Source organism: Doryrhamphus excisus, unplaced genomic scaffold (assembly GCF_037039965.1).
Source record: "Doryrhamphus excisus strain RoL-2023G ecotype Guam unplaced genomic scaffold, RoL_Dexc_Guam_v1.1 HiC_scaffold_24, whole genome shotgun sequence".
NCBI lineage: Eukaryota > Metazoa > Chordata > Actinopteri > Syngnathiformes > Syngnathidae > Doryrhamphus > Doryrhamphus excisus.
In genome coordinates, this window is record NW_027621862.1 from 5266227 (window position 1) to 5283365 (window position 17139).

General features: G+C 42.6%; 1 long non-coding RNA gene across 1 annotated transcript; it reads left to right on the top strand.

Annotated features, from left to right (window-relative positions):
* Nucleotides 1-199: 199 nt before the first annotated feature.
* LOC131109860 (uncharacterized) lies at nt 200-12296 on the top strand. The gene is made up of 4 exons (XR_009120795.2): nt 200-380; nt 1168-1271; nt 2434-2547; nt 12198-12296. It is a non-coding gene; the product is annotated as an uncharacterized LOC131109860 (long non-coding RNA).
* Nucleotides 12297-17139: the final 4843 nt, after the last annotated feature.

The following is a 17139-nucleotide window of genomic DNA, read 5'->3' on the forward strand; positions in this document are numbered from 1 at the left end:
TGTACAGATTTAAGCTGTGCTCACTTCCAGTTTATATCTGTCTCGTTTTCGAGAAAATTACACCCACTTCCGGTTTATGTCCCGCCAATTCCGAGTACAGATAATGTAGATGGGTGAACAAACACATACAGATAGTGGTGTACTTCCTCATCTCTATTAGAAACCCCCCAGTTTTTGAGTGCTTAATGCGAGTGGCTATTTGTCCCACTTTCTTCGACCGTCCCTGAACACACCTTCTCAGTTTCACACGCTGCACAAATAAATACTTTAGTCATCTCCAAGATAGATTCACGCTGGTAGACTACTTTACTGTTTTTTAACCCTTTTTCTTCACTTCACGTTTGCTCCCAAATGCCGATACTTTGTGGGAATGCATAAAGGTAAGATTTTATTACCTTATTGAGTGCTAATGTTTATATGTGTGGGACACAGCCTCTTTGGAAAAACAAGTCTGCATCTGTATATATGTTGTGCTTCTAGATTGATGTTGTTCCTGTCATAGTTTTACACAATACATGATGAATAAGACAAATTAGATCGCTATCATGTACTACGTTTTACTGGTGTGTCGATGACTCGCTAGTGCACTGTTAATTCTAGCTAATGCTAGCGCTGCTAACGCTGCAATGACAGAAGACCCAATATAGCTGTCCGAGGCTATGCCTGCTGTTAACTAGCAGCTCGTAGCCAAATTTGAGCTCGCAGTTTCAAGCAAAGAAATCAGCCCAGAGATGCATAGCTTAAAAAAACACTCGTTCGTTGTTGGGAGACTTGTATGCCGAGGTACCACAGTATAAAAATACTGCCTATAAAAATCCCGGCAGTGCTTACCTTCTCGCTTCTCTTTGGCAAGTGGACGACAACGTAGTCGTGACAGTTCCAATCACTGTGGCAGTAGATTTGGCTTTGCTGCAAGATCCATCAGGCTTTCAAGCTAAATTTTAACAATCAAAATACCCATTTGTTTCTCAATTTCTGCTCAATAGCTTGTAGCCACAAGATGACAACTACGGCGGCGCCGAGGGTCCAACAGATAGTGCCGTCAAAGGAAGCTTCCGTTAACGCGTTAATAATGCGTTACCTATGAGAGCTCTAAAACATATCCAGATGTTTTTTTGTAATATTCCAATCCATGTTATAATACTAATAAGTGTGGTATGTTAATAGAGCAGAACACTTCCTGAGGGAAACGAGGGCTACTTTCTCCTGCATGCCTCCTCCAGGATGGAAGTCGTGCACAAGCGAGGCCTTGTGTCGGGCAAGGAGACCAGGTTAGTATGTTGCTTCAACAACACCTGTGAAAATATGGGCGGCGTATCCATGTATCAAAGCAAATAAACTCACCTTTGGCATCAAACGAGGGCACGTTCCGATGACAGGTGCCACTCGGCATCCTCGCTAAGCCATGCTATTTCACGTATAGAGGAGCTTTATGTGCTACGATGCCAACCGCTCTACATGGCAGCACCTTTGTTTAATAACACATTCCAAAAGAGCGTATGTCACAGCTTAGTGAGGCCTTGCAGCACCCATGCAAGTAAAAAAAAAAAAAAAAACATCGGAAAGCCGATTTCCTGCCTTGTGCTTCTGTTTCCTGAGCAGCAAGGTTGCAAGCCAAGCTGGACCACTGCTTGCATGTGGCACAAGAAGAGAGCAATTTACTTTGGCACGGTAACCTTAGAGCAACGTTACTTACCAATGCTGAGTGCCAATTAAATACCATAAGAAGGATATCCAGACGCGGGGAGAAGGAAATACTTACATGCGAATGGCAAGGGGAGACATAAAGGACTGGAAAAAACATTACTGTATACCAGCCTTGAGAACCACAGCTTGCATAAGTGAAACACTTTTATGAAGATATGTGCAACAATTTTAAACAAAGATGTCCCACAGTAGTGGAATTGCATTGTCCCAATTTACATTTTTTTAAATTGGCAATACTTTACAATACAGGTAAAATGTACAGCATACATGTTTTGTGTTCCTTGAATGTTTGTTATGGGCTGCACGGCAAATGAATGGTTAGCAGGCCTCACAGCTAGGAGACCCGAGTTCAATTCCACCCTCGGCCATCTCCGTGTGTAGTTTGCATGTTCTCCCCGTGCATGCGTGGGTTTTCTCCAGGTACTCCGGTTTCCTCCCACATTCCAAAAACATGCTAGGTTAATTGGCCACTCCAAATTGTCCATAGGTATGAATGTGAGTGTGAATGGTTGTTTGTCTATATGTGCCCTGTGATTGACTGGCGACCAGTCCAGGGTGGAGCCTGGCATAGGCTCCAGCACCCCCGAGACCCTCGTGAGGATAAGTGGTAGAAAATGAATGAATGAATGTTTGTTTGTTTGGCTACAGACACAGGTAGTGAACACAAGTTTATATGTGGCAATATAGTATTCGTAAATTAATCATAAATCATTCCTGGAATTACAGCAGAAACTGAATGATGTAGACGCAGACGACAGAGCCTGACGACCAAGCTAAAGGCTATATCATGACTCTGATTCCATCTCTTCATAGATCACCTTACATGAACATTCATTTGTGGTGAGTACCTATACATTCATTCATTCATTTTCTACCGCTTTTTCCTCACGAGGGTCGCGGGGGTGCTGGAGCCTATCCCAGCTGTCTTTGGGCGAGAGGCGGGGTACACCCCGGACTGGTCGCCAGCCAATCACAGGGCGTACCTATACATTTTATACTTTAAATGTGTTTAAAAAGTGTGTCAACATCTGTCAGTATAAGCCACTTTCTGCAGCACTGCAAAACACAGTAATGACAAGGGTTTTATTGTCTTGGGAAAGTTCTGTTCGGAATGCAAAGTTTCCGACCACAGCACAACACAAGTATGATGTGCGAGTCGCTGTCATCCCCATTCTTTTTCATTTTCTTTCTTAGAGAGGTCATAGGGTAAAAATGTGCATGTTTGCTTCAGTTGCATATTTTGCTGGGTGGTTGTTGACAAATCCCAGTGTCGTCGTAAAAGTGAAAGCGTGTACAAGTTGTTTCGAAATGGCGATTGTTAACAGCTTGCCGCTTTCCCCATAAACACATGTGAAGGCTAACACAAGCCGGGGAGCATGAGTGTAAAACTTCATCTTTTTATGTTAATGCATGACAATAGCAAATGGAAAAAAGACATGGAAAATAAATAACAAATAAGTAAAAACAGCGGCGTCAAATGACAGGTCGCCAGGCAGGCATTAGGAAGCGTTGAACTCCAGTCACCATTGTGGCCAGCACTTTACAACAGCCCTTTGCTGTGGATGTACTTGACTGATTTAAGTACTTTGAAGCAAATTAGACTCATTACCTTCAAGATGACGAATATGAACTGGCTCCAACAACTTCTCCTCAAGTAAGTCAGCGCTTTTCTTCCTGCCACTCACACACAGCACATACACATGTGTATCAAATTTTGTTAGCAATTCACAGTGGATAAGTTATGATGCCTATTTTTAAGATAATGCTGATCAATGAAGTGGAATCAATTTGTCTTTGATTTTGTGTTCACAAGTATTTTTCCAAAAAGCTGTCTCAGAAAAAAGGGTGTTGTCTTACATTCAGTGTTACGTGACATCATTATTATATTCAGGTCAATATAGTATTCATTCATTCATTTTCTACCGCTTATCCTCACAAGGGTCGCGGGGGTGCTGGAGCCTATCCCAGCTGTCTTCGGGCGAGAGGCGGGGTACACCCTGGACTGGTGGCCAGCCAATCACAGGGCACATATAGACAAACAACCATTCACACTCACATTCATACCTATGGACAATTTGGAGTGGCCAATTAACCTAGCATGTTTTTGGAATGTGGGAGGAAACCGGAGTACCCGGAGAAAACCCACGCATGCACGGGGAGAACATGCAAACTCCACACAGAGATGGCCGAGGGTGAGATTGAACTCGGGTCTCTGAGTTCAATCCCACCCTCCCTCCGAGTTGGGCATCGAGTCTCAAGCATAACACTCCAACTCAAATGTTATTTAGATTTCCTAGTGTTTTTGCCCACTTTGACAGCCGAATTCCAATGAGGAAGAACTTGATAAAAAAAAAAAGTGTGCTTCCAGTGCCTCATTTTGTTAATAAAATAAATAAAATATTGTCAATAAAACTGATGTTATTAATAAACTAGTATGTGATTACATTAGCGGCTGCAATGTCAACTTTGCCTACCTTGTCCCAAACCCATAACGTGAAAACCCTTCCTTGGCAGAGGTCAATACATCTACGTGCTAGAATCTGTGCAGACGTAAACTGTGAGGTATGTGCGTTTGGAGCTCAGCTGTTGAGCCAACGTTACATGTGTGAGTTCCCCTTAGTCAGCAAGTGATGGCTTCCTGTCAGTGCCAAAAGTCAGCCTTGACAGTTTTTACCACCCGAGTGCCAAGACTTCAACCGTCAATGACAACTGCTTTCTCACGTCCATCTGCTCCTGGGCTTCCGTCCAGCAGGAAGATTCTTCTCGCTCCCTCCTTTTGTGTATTTGTCTTGACACCTTTGACCAGTGTGTCTACCTTCTAGTTTTTCTCCCACGCTGCTGCATGCATGGAAGAAATACCACATGACTTATAAGATAGGGGTGGGTACATTTTTTGGATGAATTTTGCTAAAAACAATTGGCTATATACTGTATATTTTATACACACACTATTTTACGTCTATAATCTGTAATCTGAATTTACTGTAAATTCTATCTACATGACAGGAAAGCTCTGCATTATTTAAGGGCTTAATGCAGAGGTGAGTGGCATCCATCCATATATCTTCTATGCAGCTTATCCTCACCAGGGTCACGGATATGCTGGAGCCTATCCCAGCTGACTTCAGGTGAGAGGCGGGGTACATCCTGCACTGGCCGCCAGCCAATCACGGGGCAAATATAGACAAACAACCATTCACACTCACATTCATACCTATGGACAATTTGGAGTCGCCAATTAACCTAGCATGTTTTTGGAATGTGGGAGGAAACCGGAGTACCTGGTGAAAACTCATGCGTGCCCGTGGAGAACATACAAGTGGAGATTCTAACACACGTCAGGTTTGGTCACAGTACAATGGGAGAACTTACAATATTTTTTTGCCTCACTTATATGTATGCCATATAAACACAATTTATGAGGAAAAACAAGCAGTACCAATCTATATGGCCTATTGTAAGCAGGGTGAAAGGTGAACTGCTTTTTCCCTCCAATGGGAAACCGTCCAGTTTTCTTTTCATTACTCTACCTGAGGGCTGAACCCCCTCTATCACAATAAGCTGTATTTTTATCGACATGTCCACACGGAAGCAGCATTCCTGGGAATTAGGCTCAATTTCACTTGGCCTGCAGTGTTTTTAGGGAATACTCCCACAGCTTTCACCCCCTTAGACCTCCACCCCTGTATCAGATATGGTTTGTCCGCAACCCAAGTTTATTTATTCAATTGTTCACTCATTGGAACGTTCACTCACGCTATACCCACAGAAGTGAAGCATGGAAATATGTATCATGTGTTGTGTAGGATAGCATCAACGTTAAGCAGTGAAAGGAAGTCAATGGATATTTGCATGCAACATTACTTATATAGTAGCTCATACAGAATTTTTGTCTGGTGAAAAAGGTTATTTAGAGCAGAGGTCCCCCACTACCGGGGCGGGCCTGTGATTAAAAAAAAGCACAAATATTCTAAATAACTACATTGAATTTATTTTATGTAAATGCATGTCAATTTGGCTGCATGGCGGGGGGGTGGTTAGCGCAAAGCTGTCACACCTAGGAGACCCAAGTTCAATTCCACCCTCGGCCATTTCTATGTGGAGTTTGCATTTTTCACGTGGGTTTTCTCCGGGTACTCCGGTTTCCTCCCACATTCCAAAATCATGCTAGGTTAATTGGCGACTCCAAATTGTCCATAGGTATGAATGTGAGTGTGAATGGTTGTTTGTCTATATGTGCCCTGTGACCTTGCCTCTTGCCCGAAGACAGCTGGGATAGGCTCCAGCACCCCTTGTGAGGATAAGCGGTAGAAAATGAATGAATGCATATCAATTTTGGAAAAAATGCAGCTAGACAACAAATCACTTGCAGTATGATCCACTGCAAGCTTCCATACATCTATTTTATATATCACTTGTCCACACTACAGTTGCAGGTATGCTGGAGCCTATCCCAGCTGTCTTCGGGTGAGAGGCAGGGTCACAGGGCAGGGTCTTGATTTTATTTTCAAAAATATTTTTCCAAAAACCTGTCTCAGAAAAAAGGGTTTCGTCTTATATTCAGTGTTACGTGACATTTTTATATTTGGGTCAATAGTATTCATTCAAGTATTCATTCATTCATTTTCTACCGCTTATTCTCACGAGGGTCGCGGTTGCTGGAGCCTATCCCAGCTGTCTTCGGGTCACCAGCCACTCACAGAGCCACTGATGAGGCCAGTAAGAGCCCATTTGAATGTCTCGGATAAATTGATGAGATGTATTTTATGGCGGCAAATGTACTCATTTTCACCAGTCATCAGCCAGTATATCACAGGGTTGAATACCATTGAGGCTGGCCAACATTTGCAAGTGTCAGAGTATGTGTGTGTGTGTGTGTGTGTGTGTGCACGCGTATAGAATGGTGTTGAGTGTTGTGCGAGAGGCATCTCCAGTCGCTGCTGCTCCAGAGCTGCAGGTGTCCCTGCTGCTTCGTCCATTGCTTCTTTTTCCCAGGAAAATGCTTTCAACTGGGGTTGGATTACCACAAAGCTGCACCAACATCTAAGAGATGCCAGGAATGCCCTTCTCCATCAAAGGGGGCAACATTTGGCCATTTTTATATCTGCAATTACAATGGAGACAGGGTGAAAAAGGGGGAAATGATGGAGTAGGCAGTCAGCATGATTGAATGTCAGCACCTGTTAGGAGTGTATTAAATATAAATGTATTGTAGGCAGATATGAAGGTTCTGCGGTATCCATATTGTTCACGTGTTATTAGAAAAAATACATCAGGAGGTTGCTTGGTTTGCCGCACTAACTGAATAGAGGCGTTAATTGGTGCATTTACTGCATTTACGGGAACGTGAAGGGAGATAAAAGTGATCTGAACTACCGTGGCCAATAATGGACAGGTGGAATCTTATCGCCATAGGGGAGGAGACCCAAATGTAACTTGTGGCCTCAAATGAATCCGCAGAGTTAAGTGGAAAATGGCTAGCAAGTGAATTGTGATCTAAAGAGTTTGTGAGACATTCGATGCTACATGTGGAAAGAAGATTCAAGTCCAAAAGTGCCAATGTTTGGTATGCCAGTGGAAGTTCTTTTGAGGAGAACACCACATAAACCTTTGAGCCTCAAATACTAGTCTGCAAATAGGTCTGCTTTTAATAGGCCAGAAAAAAACACAACCCAGAACGAGGCACGCAATGCACACATTTGGTTTTTTTGAAGCTTGTAAAAATACTTGTTTCCTCTCACTTTCTTTTTGTACACCACCTGTGCTCACTTTTCATCGTCGTGCCTTCAAGCCGCTTTGTAGATTTCAGCCAAACAACATCCCGTTTATATCAGGATTTACATTTTTGATGCATTAAATATTTATTTAGCTATAATTGGCAGTGGACAAAAGGGGCCGACTGGGGCGTGACTCCATTCGTTAGGTGCAGCCTTGTACAATTGGCAAGGCTGCACCTAATGGATTTTCCCCTCGTTGATGCTCTCATTCACTAAGTTTCCAGCACTTTGGCTTCTTCTCTTTCTCTCTGAGATTCAGGGACTTTTCAGTCGGTACATTGCGTGCGACATTTGGAGGAAAAATCCAAGGGCAATGTCATAGTTTAGTGTGTCTCTAGTTGTGTGTTTTCCTGCTGGTGCACCTGTTGTAGTCCAGGGTGGGTTGGAATCAGTTTATATACTCGCACATGTGCCTAAAATGCTTAACCATCTGGAAAAAGTCGCTCAAAGGTCCAGCAGCTCACAGCTTTTTTTTTTACTGTGATGTTGACGACTAGCGCCTGCAGGCTGCTCTGTTGTGGCGCCCAATAAATGGGATTCCTGCGTTTTTTGTTTTTTTTAAATAAAAGTTCTCTAATCCTCTAGGTGTCCGTCAACAAAAATGCAAATCACCCAAAAACAGAAGCCTATTTCCCCTAAATTAACTGAAAAAAATAATTTATACATTGAAGGTGCGTTTAATGATTGAATTTGTCAGCTTCATCTACCTCTGCATGTGCTTTAAAATGTTGCAACTCATCTGTTGGTGCTCCTGGTACTTACCGCTGTTACAACATTGGTTCTGTTGTGTTGTGCATTATTCATGTTAATAAATGTGGTCAGTGCACCCAAAATCATTATTAAAGTTGTATTTAATGCACAGGAATATTTCTACATGAACTGGCAGAGCTCTAGGTGTATTGTATTGATTGGCCTGTTGCTTTTTACTGGAGAGTTTTTTAAAGGAAGAAAGCCCCTTTAGGCTCTATAAAGCCCCCTCATATAAAGGGGTAATCCCCACATAATTACAGGTGGCTTGTTGTATATAGAGGCTAAAAGTGGCGAGTGGGGGTGCCGTATACCGCGAGGTCAACATACCATCCTCAGCCCCGTACCTGATAAAACCCTAATAGGCTGAGGCAGGCAAGCTCATAATAATCTAATGAGGACCAATACAAGAGTTGTATCTTTAAGAGCTATGCTCAGATTTTTGATACAAAACTTGGAGTTCAGGATCATGCATGTGTTCCTAATTGTGTGGCATGTACGGGAAGCCGCGGTCAAAGTGGTGACTTGAAATAAGGTCATAGTGTCATTTGCTGGTTGTTGGATGCTGATGAAATAATGTTATTTAACTCAACAGGATGCAGTCCCGCGTTTCACAGCTAGGGGGTGATTTACCACGTACTGTATTGACCCTGATTTTAGATATTTTGGGGTTTTTGCTGGAAAAAAGTTGGTTTTATATTCTTGTTTTAGACATTATAAATTATACATGGACACCAACAAGTGTCCATGTCCATGTAACTTCTCTTCATGTGAGCTTTTCTTCCTGGCACTCACACATACCAGTGACAAGGAAGGATGCAATGGGGAAAAAAGTGTTATGATGCTAATTTCAAAATAATGGTGTATATGCCAAAAAGTAAGTGTATAAATAAAATAATATTTCTTACCCAAATTAAGCATTTTCAAGCATAAAAATGGTGAATGGTCAAGTATATAGTCCAAAATATTATATAAGCCATCAAGACCACTATTCAACATGTGAATGTCGTATTCTACATTGATCAGTAAGTGTCAGTAATTTTTCGGTGAGACAAGCACCAGACTTTTTCTGTGATTATACGTACTATATTGCGTAATAGGCTGCACCGCGGTCGAGTGGTTAGCGCGCAGACGACCAGGGTGTACCCCGCCTCTCGCCCGAAGACAGCTGGGATAGGCTCCAGCACCCCCGCGACCCTCATGAGGATAAGCAGTAGAAAATGAATGAATGAATGAATATTGCGTAATACAAGTGTAAAGGTGACTATAGGGGTGTTATTTAATGTCCAGAGGTCTCTAATAATGTTAACCGTATTTAAAAGATCCTAAATATGTTTTCCATGCCATAACTACAAAAATATTCCATCTGAGAAGAAGGAATCCTACTTCGCGGAAGTTAACTTATCGCGGTCGGGTCTGGAACCAATTAACAATGATAAACAAGGGATTACTGTATACGGCTGGGAAAATGTTTTATTAATTTTCTCCCACATTCCCCGCCCTTTTTTAAAAAAAATTGCTTCCAGCCTGCAGCCATCACAACGCCGGTAACGCTTCCTTATATTCTCTAATCACACACAAGCTCGTCCTCATTCTTTCTCTTCTCTTTGAGCCTTACACAAGGAGTCAGACGTAGACACAAGAGGGGGGTTGCATGGTCTAAGCTGTGCAGTGTGAGTGTGAGTGTGTGTGTGTGTGTGTGTGTGTGTGCGTGTGTGCGCGCGCGTTCACGGCTTTGTTCTTGAACTATCGTGAAAGGTCTAACCTCCAAGAGGAAAGCTGCACTGAATAATTTAAAGTATGCATCGTGATTTCATGCGTGCTTGGCTGAGGTAATCAATCTCTTTGAAGAGGTGGCCTATCTCATTTAAAAAACAAATAAATGGACAATTTCACTGAGTTGTTTGACATCAGGTTAACTGATTGTGGAAAATAGTGCCATGATTTTAGTCTTTTCATCCTAACGTCCAAAAGTCTTTCCATGCACCTTCTTTTGTGTAGTGGATGTTTGTATAAGAAGAACTCTTCTACTCTTGAACCGTTCGCCACACACAAAAGAGCAAAACTTTGACGAGACATGGACCCCTACTGTGTTCCATGTGTGTTTGACTCCATAAATCGGATTTTTTTCCGAACATGAAGACCGATATAAAAAAATGCACCACATGAGATATGTCATGTGACACACATCGGTATCGGCTGATATCAGTATTGGAAATTGAGAGTTTCAGATAATGAGGTTTGTGCATTTTGAAGTGAGCCCTGAAAAAAAGTTTGGGATGGCTCTGAACGCTCAGTTTCGCATAGTTTTTTCTAACACTGGCTGTCTGTGATGTCACAGTGAGTCAGACTTCCTTATATAGGCATTCCCAAATACCATAATAATAATAGACCTGCTCTACCCCACTTTGCAGCACTGTGAAGATTTCACCGTGTTAGCACAGAGTGTGACCAATCACAGAGGAGTGCGTGTGCCTGGAGGCGGGCCGTGGGCGGTATAAGCTCGAATAGGTGCAGATTCTGGAAGAACTAGAAAGCTTTCTGTGCGGGTTATTACGTGTAGCTGCTCTATATGAGTCCACAACTCAATACAAAGGGCTGAATGAGCAGATTTTATTCAACTATATTTAATAATGTTGTTGTAATGTTGTCCCTATAACGTACAGTCAATGGAGACAAATTTTACCCCTGGGGACCAATAAATCTAATCCAATATAATCTAATGTCATCTAGTATTTACTATATATTCTGAACTCCAATTTTTTGAGGCATTGTACTGCATGTTCAACTTCATAGGGAACTTTCCAACCCCCAGATTTACAGCCACAACGTCTCCTACCCAGGTTTCTTTCGCGTCCTGGTCCCAGTGCATGGTTCTGGGTCCCAGCTGTGAGCGGTTTGATGGTCGGTTGAGTTCTTGGGCCAAAGGTGCAAGGCTGCATGTGTTTGAGGAAGGGTGGGAGAGCAATGTGGAGATGCTGGAGGTCAATTAGAAGCAAATGTTTTCCATCATGACAGTTAGATTAGAGGAGTTGATGTGACCCTGGACATATCACTCTCAATAACCATCAGGAGAAATCAATACATTGTGACGTCAGCGCTTTAGAGGAGCATCTTATGCTTTGACAGTCTCAGTATTGTACCTGTAATTATATCCCATTGTTGACACTGGGACCGCCGCTCTGACGGGACCCGCACTTCACTTTCAAAGACACCCCAAAAGTGGACAGGAAATGAAAACAAAATGGAGAAACTTAAGGATGTGTTTTTGCCCTTTGAGGTGTGAAAACGTAAGAGTGTTGCTTTCAAGTGCAGAACAAGACTCCAAGGAGGGAGCTAAGACATAACACTCACAAAGAGGCAAATAAAAAATCATCTTCTTCAGATTTGGGGTCTCTTGATGCTCCTGAAAACATGCATTGCATTCCCCTGACTCCTCATGGTATTTTTCTTTCTCCGAGCACTGACTCACTGAACCACACATCTCTGGAAAAGCCAGAGAGATGTTTTGGCGCGACTGTCTCAAAGCAGACAAGGATGTAGAAGACAAGTAATCCATCCTGCAAGGTATCTCCCGGAGGAAAAACCTTTCATGAATTTCAGATTATGACAAGTTGTTGCCTTCAAGAGACACAATGGGGTGAAAAAAGGGACGGGGTTTGATGTTGGTATACGAGAAAGGTAGAAACCAGGGATGGTGTGATTGTTGAGCGATGCAGCGGAGTGTGTCTATGGATTAAAACCATATGTGCGCGCCGGAGGTGAGGACACGGCCGCAACACATGTGAGGAACAAATGGCGTCACTTGGCCCCCACCAGGGACCACACGGCACACGCTTCTTGTTTCCACACTTTGTCTCTCTCCAACGTTCATCTTCTCTTCTCCAAACGTTTCACTTCTGTCAGCTGTTTGGCTAGAATAAATAACGAAAAAAAATTCCTTTTTGCCTTTTCGTCTCCTGACAGATTAATGACAAGAAGATTCCAGAAGATACCTGTGTGGTCACTGAAGTCATCGGCGAAAGAGACGGGGGTGACCAGAACATGTGGAGAACCAGGTGCACAATTCCATTCCACTGGTATTATTTTATTTTATTTTTTTAATGTTCTTGACCTCCTCAAATAACCAAAAAATGTGTAAAATTTTGGCATACACTTACATTTTTTTAAAATATATCTGACATTATGTAAATTACATTTTCTATTTTAAAACACATCAAATTAAATATAAATAAACATTTAATTAAGTAAAATATTTTGATACCACTATCAAATTTAATTTGCTGATGACATTTTATGATTCAATTGTGTCATTTACGTAACTGACTTGTATATTAGCCAACCTACATCGATATTATTATTGCAGCAGCTAACATGAAAAACTAATTTTAGCTTGCGTACTACCACAGCACCTCGCTAACCGCTAGTCTCAGCATCATTCACAGACAGAAGAGTGGATCCCTATAGCTCTCCATTTCGCTACAAAAACAAGATGCTGGTTTGCCGTCCTGAGGACTGGAGCACACGTCTTGTGCTGAAAGATACAGCCATCCCAAGGAGAGTGAATTGGTTATAATGCACTGAAAAGGGAACGAAATATGTGTTCATGTTTCACATCAGGGTTGTGAATGATGAGCAAAATTCAAAAAAATAGTGAAACTTTTCATAACATTTTGGACCTGTTTTTTGTACACTGTTACCATATGCTAATATAATATTGTATTTTCCGGACTATAAGTCACAGTTTTTTTCATAAGTTGGCTGTTCCTGCGACTTATAAATGAAAAAACTGTTGATGGACACTTTTTTATGTTTATGTTTATTTTTCACATAGCTGTACCATTATGCATATCTTACATCTGTTCAGCCTGTTCTTTATTCTTTTATTGTTAGAACTTGCCTTCCAAGAGGACGTAATGTCTGTTTTGGTCATAAAATAAATTATCCACAAAAAATGCGACTTATACTCCAGTGCGACTTATGTATGTTTGTTTCTACATAATTATGCATTTTTGGCCTTGTGCGACTTATACTCCAGACAGACTTATAGTCCAGAAAATCTGGTATCTCTGTATCTCTGTATCTCTGTATGAACTGATTTAATAATTATGCTTAGTGCATTTCTGTAACAGCACTTACAAGAAGTTTATAAAATAAGGAGCTAAAGATGAGAGGGTGGGTTGGGAATTGGAGTTGGGAGGTGAGACGGCCATGGTATGGGAAAAGGTTTTTGGGGGAAACCAACTAAAGGGGGGAAGAAAGGCATGACACAAAGGCCTTTGAAAGCAGCAGACAGTTCCCTTGACATGCGTCTTAAAAGAGATGCTGTTGCTCATGCCAAAAAGGGAAAAAGACTGAGCAGGGAGAGACTGTTGCAAAAAATCACAGCAGAGTTAATCAGGTGATGCCTGCTGAACTGGAGTCTCGTGGAAGTGTCGAGGTCTCGCGTCTGTGGAGGTCCATTTTTTCCTTAACTTTTGGTTGACCCAAATAAAAGATATCTTTTTTAGGGGGAAAAAAGTCATGTCTTTCATATTTTGTGTCTATTTGCAAACCAACACATGACCTCAGCCCAAGCGAGTCAGTGCTTTTCTCCCTGTCACTCACGCCTGTCAATGTCTCACAGGTTATTGGTTATTGGAGTAAAAGTAGTTAACATGGGGGTGTTCCAGATTCCCTCTTTACGTAGCGTAGCTTCCAGCTTTTGTCAACAACAAAATGGTTTGCTCTCATACAACTCTTCTCTTTACAAGTCGGCTCATCTCATTCTTTCATCCCTTGCCCCCCCCCCCCCTCCTCGCCATATAAATCCACAGTGAACTCCTTCTTGTCCTTGCATACAAACACACCCACTTCCTTCTGTATCCGCCATGAAATCCATTTAAGATCCTGCCCCCTCCCAGGCTGCTCTTCTTGGGTTTTGTCTCACCAAGAAGTAAAATACTCCTCTGTGCCAGCCTGAAAACTAAAGTACCCCCCCCCCCCCCGCACCAAAAGGAACGAAATCTGTAAATTAACTAACTGCAAAAAATGAATTAGAAATGCCAAATTGCCAAATTATGTTTGACTAACAAGATATGTTTTGTAGTATGTTAGACCAGTTATGTATTATTATTAATTAAAATAAACAATTAATCTGAGAACAGAAAAAATGGAATTGGAATTGACAAAAACATCAACATATTAACTTTGTGTTCTAGTTGACAAAGCAAAATTAGCCCCATATCTGACAATTAGGGGTGCTCCAATCGATCGGCACCAATCGGTATCGGCCAATAAAGGTGAAAAAGCACGGTATCAATATCAGCCGATACTTGCTTTAAAATGATCAGCTCCACCCCTGCTGCAGCATCCAGAACAAGCATGCCATGCCGTGTGTGGGACTTCCTGTCTTTGTGCAAAACGTGCTTCAGAAAAGCTTTGGATTGGTGCGCCATTCGGGGGCGCTTAGCAGGGTGTGGTCAGTTTGAGGCTTACAATGTGATCATCCTTCAGGCAGCGGCTCTAAAGCCCCAGTCCCAACCTGATGTACTTGCAAATGTGGGCAAAATGTGGGGAGGAGTACCTCCTCAGTATGGATTTGGGAGCATGCATTTTCATCCTTAACAATGTCCCCCGGGGCCGCACTTTGGACACCCCTCACTCAAGATAAACAAAGTGATCTGTCATGAAAAAGCAGTTTCCATCTTCATTTAAGCTATTTAATCTTCCATTTAGCTTTTACAGCATACCAAGTGACTGAAGTGAGGCTAGTTGTAAAAAGCAAGAGTTAAAAAACAGAAGTGACTTCCTGATCTCCTCCAGGTCGCTTTGGGCCCCCGACTCCATTGGCGTGTCTCTGTGGCTTTTAGCCTTGACCTGGGAATTACTAACAGACCTCAGCCTGCTTGGTAAGTCAGTGATGTAATCATGAGGGACCATTCCTATTTGAATATCATGTGTATAAGCAACCGAGAAGCTGGAGCTACTCATCTGATGGCTCATCTCGGAGTGTGCATGTGTGTGTAAGCACTGATTAACTTGTTAAACTACAGCAGAGGTTATATTGATAAAGACAGGAATACAGCGACGAAACTTAAAGAGGGATGTAATAAAAGTCCGGAAAACAGGTTCCAGATTCTTAGCGGATGAAATGGAATTTTCCAGATATTATGTTCAGAAAGGCACGGGACCTGCCATCAGAAATCAGACTGTAATTCAAAAGTGACTCATTGATTAGTACTTTTGCGCTTAATATTTGGATGTTTTCTTATTAAATAACTGCAGATTTTTTTTTTCTTGTGAAATTATATTTTTAGGATGACAGACTAGGTTGCACGGTGGGCTAGTGGTTAGCGCGGTTAGGCCTCACAGCTAGGAAACCCGAGTTCAATTCCACCCTCGGCCATCTCTGTGTGGAGTTTGCATGTTCTCCCCGTGCATGCGTGGGTTTTCTCCGGGTACTCCGGTTTCCTCCCACATTCCAAAAACATGCTAGGTTAATTGGCGACTCCAAATTGTCCATAGGTATGAATGTGAGTGTGAATGGTTGTTTGTCTATATGTGCCCTGTGATTGGCTGGCAACCAGTCCAGGGTGTACCCCGCCTCTCGCCGAAAGACAGCTGGGATAGGCTCCAGCACCCCCCTTGACCCTCGTGAGGATAAGCGGTAGAAAATAAATGAATGAATGCCACAGACACAACTGGTGTAAGCTCAAGCTACTCCAGAACCTCTGTACACAAAAAGGGTGAAAAAGAGTCCAAACATACACCCCTATCGTGTTGCCTGTGCTAATATTTTTCTGACAAATACACCAAATGGTGGTGCTGTTATGAAACCCCAAAGTTTGACTCCAAAAGTCGGACTGACTTGAAATGACTTACACAGCAGCACAAAAACATCTACTGTAATGGCAGGGTGTTTAGCCATCATAGCATTTGGTACACACCTTTTGGGAGCTGACAAGGCATATCTATGGATGGATGGATGGAAGAAAAACATGGTTGCCATCAAGCACAAGCATTTGCGACGAAGCAAAATCATTGAGCATTGATTTGATGACACTTTGTATGCTAGTATGTCTTCCAAAACATTTTGTGCTCAACCCACAGTCATAGTGCAATGGCAAGTTGTTGACAGAAGATGATAAAACTTTGTTACTAATACTAATGCGAATTAGCATCAATGGGAACACATTCACACGCACAAATTGCCCTCAAGTGGCAAACAGAGGGATGCGGCGGCACAGCCTACATTGCGACTGATGCCTGCCACTCTTCCTTAATCCGCACTGACAGGCTTTTCATCATGTGAAGAGGTGGGAATGATGGACAAATGCTGGAAATCAGGACAGGTGGAGGTATCCGGATGGGTGGGGGGACTTTCCTCTCCTTGCTGCCCAGGGCGGTGCATGTCGCTGGGCCGCAGCCGGGGCCACCAAGGCCTCCTTTGTGGTGGTTATGACCAAGTGGTGAGTGATGTAGCTCCCAAGAGAGGGAACAGCTTTAGCTAGGAGTGGAATGTTCCCAGGTGAGAATGCACGACAATGGAAGAGCCGTGGTCTCACAGGTGCAACACAGGAGGAATGTTCTTTCTTTACAAATAATTTAGGAATGATTTTTCTAGTTCATCTCATGAGCAGGTTCCAATTTTACAATTAGCTGATGGCTCGCTGCCATGATGGCATCATCGTTGCAAGGTGTCAAAGGCCAGACTCCATCCTTATCACCATTTATCTCCCCTTCTTCCGCTTCTTCTAGAACCTTCTCCCACGCCCTCTTCATCCTCAACACACCTGTGGGCTCAATAGCAGCTCCCTCATGTCTCTCTCTCACACACACACACACACACACACACACACACAGATACCAGCATCACATACATCTCACACAGACACACACCAACATTCCTTGCAATTCCATCTGCATA